Source organism: Mirounga leonina, unplaced genomic scaffold (assembly GCF_011800145.1).
Source record: "Mirounga leonina isolate KUSES-001 unplaced genomic scaffold, KU_Mleo_1.0 Mir_166, whole genome shotgun sequence".
Classification (NCBI taxonomy): domain Eukaryota; kingdom Metazoa; phylum Chordata; class Mammalia; order Carnivora; family Phocidae; genus Mirounga; species Mirounga leonina.
The window spans coordinates 38,118,443-38,124,763 of NW_023270418.1; the positions used below are offsets into that span (position 1 = coordinate 38,118,443).

At 55.4% G+C, this 6,321-nt stretch overlaps 1 long non-coding RNA gene across 1 annotated transcript; it reads left to right on the forward strand.

Moving 5' to 3' along the window:
• Positions 1-4,298: 4,298 nt before the first annotated feature.
• On the forward strand, positions 4,299-5,994 carry LOC118016236. Its single transcript, XR_004680778.1, has 2 exons — positions 4,299-4,462; positions 5,823-5,994. It is a non-coding gene; the product is annotated as an uncharacterized LOC118016236 (long non-coding RNA).
• The last annotated feature ends 327 nt before the right edge of the window (positions 5,995-6,321 follow it).

Below are 6,321 nucleotides of genomic sequence, written 5' to 3' on the forward strand. Positions count from 1 at the left end.
GCGGGGCTCGATCCCAGGACCCTGGGATCATGACCCGAGCTGAAGGCAGTCGCTTAACCAACCGAGCCACCCAGGCGCCCTAGAAATGGTTCTTAAACATGTCTGTGCATCACAGTTCCTTAGGAGGGCTATTGTGACAGTGGACTGGGACTGCCACAGAGTTTCTAATTGATTTCTAACAAGTTTCCAGGTGATACTGCTGGTCCAGTGCTTTATGGGATGAAATAGATTTGCAATAAAAATAATATGCAAATGTTTGGGGTGCCTGGGTGGCTTAGTCAGTTGAGCATCCGACTCCTGATTTCGGCTCAGGTCGTGATCTTGGGGTCGTGGGATCCAGTCCCATGTCGGTCTCTGCACTCAATGTGCAGTCTGCTTGTCCCTCTGCTTCTCCCTCTGCTCGTGCTCTGTCTCTGTCTCTAAAATAAACACATAAATAAATACAATCTTAAATAACATGCAAATGCTTGCCTGCATGTGCATTTTTTCTGGGTCCCTGATGCTGAGAACTTGTGCTGTCTGTCAGTGCCTCTCTGCTTTCTCCAGCAGTTTCTGTGCTTCCAAGTATGGACACAGGGTGGTGCCATGTGCCATGCTGTCACCCAGACCTTCCAGGTGGCCTGGCAGCTGTGAGTGGGAGGATGTGTGCAGGTGGCTGGTCTCTTCTACCCAACCCCCAGGGGCAGTAGCGACAGGTCAAGGGCAGAGATAGGTATGTGCTGGGTGTGCGTGGATGAAGGAGATGATGGTGAAGATTCAGGTGACAGGGGTACTTCTGTCTTCCAGAGCCTTCAGGAGCTCTTCCTGAAGCCACTCCTGTCCAGAATAGGCCGGAACAGGCCTGGCTCACCCTGATCCCTGGGACCTGCTCCCTCTCCAAGCCTTGGTTTCTCCTGCTGTTACAGGGGACTCATCTGACGCTGCACCCCTCAGAGACTTTCACTTTCTTGTTCATTGTGACGCCCTGCCCCTCGGCCACCACTCCTTTCTCCATGGGTCATCTCATTTTCCTTCCAGGTGGAAGAGGAGAATAGTCCAGGACACAGAGCAGTGGTCTGTGGAGGCTCAGTGTGGCCTCAGAGCAATGAAAGGAGAGGCCATGCCATCTGTGTCTGCTGGAGGCAGCAGGGATCTGCGTAGGATTTGGTTTGAACAAGTGGTTCTGGGGACTAAAAACCCAGTCAGGTTGAGGTCTGAAGCTCACCACTGGGTGGTAGAGCCCCCGGAAGCTATGTGAGCGTGGAAACAAGGAGGGTAGGTTTGTGCTCAGAAAGGTTGGAAAGGTTAGGCCTGTGGGAATGGATGAGAAGGAGTTGAAAGCAAAAGCTGGTGTAGCATAGAAGTTTGAGGGCGAGGCCTGGGACATTTCTCTCCCTTGGACCGCAGTCCCCAGGCCCCTTGTCCTGGCCCTCACCAAGGCCTCTTCCATCTAGTACCCCCCCCACACTCCTTATAACCCTGCCCCCCCAAGCTGGGAAGGGTGGAGAAGGCCTTCCTTAGAACCAGGCCTGGGTGGTTGGGGACAGCAGTTCTTTTCTGTGAAAAAAGAAACACTGTAGGCTGCACAATTGATCGTCTGACCCACAGTCTTATTCCTGACCGGACCCCAAAGCTATAATTAAAGGTTTAGGCGGAAGGGATTACTCTAGAGGAGGGGCAGAGCCCCCCACGGCCTGAGGCTGGCATTGGGACTTGGGACTCAGCATTGCTGGAGATAACATTCAGGACACACTCCCTCCTCCAGCTTCTGAGGGCTTGCCTCCTCTCTGGAAAACCAAGACGAAGGAAGACGGTGGGAGGTGGGGTGGGAAGCCCAGAAATGAGCCTCACATTTAGAACAAGTGTGGTTTCCAGGGAAGAACAAATGTAAAATCACGTCTCCCATGCAATGTATTCAGATCATCAACTCACCATTTCTAAACAGGCAGACGGGGGCGTGATCGTACCCCGTGAGGGTGGTGACCGCGGCTGAGTCTGGGGTCAGGTGCCCTGCTGCTCCTCAGCTCTGGCCTGCACCCACGCCGATCAGGTCGGAGATGGCTAAAGGGTGCACTCTGGGCTGTGAACTTTATCACTGTGCACAGTAATCTAGGTCATTTTGACAGTAGAATGAAACCCTGCCGAATTCCTTCTCGTCTGACTCAGGTGTGTTCTCCTCAAGCCAAGCCAGTGCTGGCCATGCGATGGAAACTGTATTTGTCCTTCCAACCCCAGCCAGTCAGCCACCTCCCCCCCAACTCTCCTTCTTTCCCTCCCCAACCAGCCTTCCAACACAGACTGAAAATCTGCCAGGCGCCAACAGTTCAGTGATGAATCCAACAAAGTCCATGCCCTCATGGGGCTTATATTCCAGCCATGAAAGCGGACTGTCAGTAAGGTATGTCTGAGGAGAGGTCATTGGAACAGGACCTTGCAAAGGCTGTCCAGGCAAAGGAACCAGTGTGGGGGGGAGTGAGGTGTGTCTGGAATGAGGCAGGGGGCTGGCATTAGTGGGTTGGGTGCAGGTGAGGGCAAGGTCAGACCGTTCAGACCTGGGGAAGCCAAGGGAGGGAGGTGGGCCGGGCCTGTGGAGGAGGCTGAACTGCCTCAGTGGTGGGAGCTGGTTGTTCCCCAAGGGCTGCTCTGGCTACTGGGTGGCGCCAGAACGTGGCCAGAGGACACGTTCAAGGTTGGACTGGGCGAGGGTGGGGAATCAGCTTGGTGGGGTGTGGTGATGTTGGTGACCTGGTGTGGAGTGTGAGCACCAGAGGAAAACGAGGGTGGTGCTCAGACATTTGACCTGAGCAGCCGGGAAGGGAAAGAGCAGGGGGACACACTGCAGGGCCTTGGGAACTCCACCAAAGGTGGGGATAAGGGTCAGCATCAGTACATCCTAAATATCATGATTGATAAGCAGCTGGGGTGTCACAGCCAAATGAGGTCTGGAGAAGGTGGATGGAGAGATTGCAAAAGTCCTGGGGCTGTCAGGGGTCAGGTAGGATCTGGACAAGCTGGAAGGAAGACCAGGGGCTCGTCATCCAGTAACCAAGGACAGAGGGGCTGGAGAAGCTGCTGGGGACTTGAGCTTGGCATCTGACTCACCCCAGGGGCTCAGGGTCGCTGCTCTCCTGGAGGACAGTAACTGGGGTCGACAGTGGGTCACATCTGGTCACTTCCATTATCTCAAGGAAATCAGCAGCAGGTCTCCGACGAAGGTGTGTCTGTTATGTGTAGGGGGTTGTTGGTACAGAGAGAAGGTGTGAAATAGTCTCTCAGAGAGCAGGAAAACAAATTTACTGGTAGATGTTTGCTGTGGGAAGAAATGAGTAACTCATTTTCTGTAGAAAAAGAAGAGAGGCGGGGAGGCTCTGAGCTCACACGTGGCATGTGGGCGGGTTACACGCCGATTACCCCAGGGCTGGTGGGTACCGTGGACCCAGCACATTTGGCCCTGGGAGCCTTTACCCGAACGTGGGCCCAGAGGCAGGGGCCTAAGTGCCCCCTGCCCCTGAACTCACACTCACAAAGTGTCTGCTGACCTTCGGTGCAATCGTGAGGGTCTCCCCTGGGAACTAAGGCTGTCATGTCCGTGGCAGCACTGCCAGAATCAGCGGGGGGCTGTTCAGACTCACCACGTGCTGCGCCTGGGAGGAGCGGGGCTCCGAGAACACCCAGCTGGACCATCAGTTAAGAATCAGAAGGCTAGGGCGCCTGGGTGGCTCAGTTGGTTAAGCGACTGCCTTCGGCTCAGGTCATGATCCTGGAGTCCAGGGATCGAGTCCCGCGTCGGGCTCCCTGCTCAGCGGGGAGTCTGCTTCTCCCTCTCCCGCTCCCCCGTCTTGTGCTCTCTCACTCTCTCTCTCTCTCAAATAAATAAATAAATAAATAAAATCTTAAAAAAAAAAAAAAAAGAATCAGAAGGCTGGGCAGCTCAGCCAGGAATTCCTAAGTGAGAGAATTTTAAAATAGCTCTACACAGCGCTGCCAGCTGACACTCCAGATACTTAAGACTCACTCTTACCTTAGGTCACGTTCCCCCTCTTGCATTCTCAAACTCTCCAACTCCCCTGGTCCTGCTTCTTTGTTGAGTGCCTTTTTCACAGAGAAATGAAGGCCCTTTGAAGAGAGGGCCAAGCCTGCCTGCACTGCGAAGGGCTCGAAGCCCCTCGGGTGCTACAGCAGGGACAGTGCCTGGAGGCTGCTGGCCCGAGGCTGGCTCTCGCCCACTTCCAAGCGGGCGTCCTCTCTGCCAAGCACCATGACAAGAGGGGACAGCTGCAGCTCCCCGCCTTGAGCTATAAAAAGCCCCAACACCCGAGTGAGCAGATACACGAACTTTGCTGGACTCCAGGAGGAGCTCGGCTCAACTACCATGCTGAGATTAGGCTGTACCACCAGGCTGCTGCAGGCCCCTCTGAGGGGCTGGGTAGTTCCCAAGGCGCACGTCTCTGCCAAGCCAGCCCGGACACCCACTTCTCCCACGGTGAGTACCTCCAGTGCCATAGGAGCGCTGACTCGAGCAGGGGGCGTGGGCAGTCCTGCATTGTGTAGAAGATGAGGTGGGTTTGGGGGCAGGATACAGAAGGCCAGGCTGGTAAAGGGGAGGAGGAATATATTCTCAGGCCTGCAGCTAGAGGTGGTCCTCGTGCTAGAATGCAGTCCTATGGCTGGGACACTGTCCTTCCTCCAGGAAAGAGGTCCTTGCATCCATCTCCTGGAGGTCAGGCTCCCAAAGCATCCAGCAGAGTCAGTGAGGGGATGGTGGTCTCTCTGTTTTCAGGCCCCCTGTGTTCTGGCAAATGAGGGGTGCTAACAGCTGAGCTTGAAGGGCACTCAGTGTATATTCCAGATTTGCCGCTCATTGAAGGGGAAGAATGGGTTGCTTTGAGGGTTCGTGAGAGCACAGGCAAAAACACAGACCTCAGTCACTCTCGTGCTCCAGGAGAGCAGACAACTACCTCTGTGTTACGCATCAATAACCCAAGGTCTCGAAGGTCATTTGTTCAAGGTCATATGACCGGTGAAGCTAAGATCTGAACCCAGCCTAGGGGCCCAGTTCTGGGCAACGTTGCTCTGAATCCGCTGGAAGGCCAAGTCAAGAGGAAGAATTGGTTTCTGACCCGGCATTGGACTCTGTTTTAGGGAACAGGGAGGGATGATTGGGCCCGGGCTCTGTTTCAGGAGGAATCCGAGTATAGCTGGTTCTTTGGAACCTGGCTCCAGGTGAGATGGCCTTCGTGTGCTTGTGTGTGCGTGCACATAAATGCACACGCAGCACGGGGAGTCCTATTTCCTCCAGCCAGGCTTCTGAGCAGGACCGCCATTTAGGGAAAAGGCCCTGCCCTTGTTTGTGGGACCCGAATCTCAGCTGTCTCTTCTGTCCTGCACAGCACCTGACACACACGTCTGCCAGTATCCGGAAGGGAGGGCACATGTTGCGTCTGGTCAGGAGTTCAAGGTCGAGGGACACATGGCCTGGCCAGGCAGGCTCTTGGGGGAGGAGGGGGCTATGATAAGAGGTCCTGCTCCACAGAGACTGGGGCCCAGGGCTGCTAGTCTGGGTCTCTGCAGAGGCTGTCCACACTGATGATTACAGTAGTCCTTGCTCGTGCATTGCAGGCTTTCTCCACCTGACAAAAAAGAAGTCTGGGGCTGGGCTGAGGGTCCCACAAGAGCAGAGGGGGCAGGGCAGGATGTCTCTAACTCTGGACGGCTGCTCTGGTTAGAAGGCATCCCACGCCGCAGGGACAGGGGACAGAGGGGCAGATAGACAGCCTTCCTCAGTGAGCCAGGAATGACCTGGTGATGGTCTGGTGGACTCACATGTGCTTTCCTCAACCCAGGAGCAAGCCATTGGGCTCTCTGTGATGTTCCTCAGCTTCCTGATTCCTGCGGGCTGGGTCTTAGCCCACGTGGACAGCTACAAGAGAAGCTCTGCAGCATGAAGGCTCTGTACCTTGGGCTCGGGCACAGGGCCAACGGTCCCATTAAACCCCTCCCTCCACCCAGTGTTCACTTGGTGGCTGTCATTTGTGTATGAGCACCCCCTCCCTGGACACTCAGCACTGGGCTGAGGGCTGCTGACTGGGGCGCTGGGGCACCGGGGCCCCAGAAGCCCCTGGCTGGGTGGTAGTGGGTGGACACCATGTCTGAGCCACAAGAGATAGGACTTGCTTCCCTGGCCCTGTGCCCTGTATGTGCAGGGCTGCCCTTTTCCCAGGGTAGGAAAGGAGGGCTGAGGCCAAACCCCCACCAAGCCCTACCTCCCATCTCCTGCTTTCTAATCTCTTAGGCCCAGGTTTGACCTGGAAGCTAAGACTAAGAAAACAGAACCACAAAAAG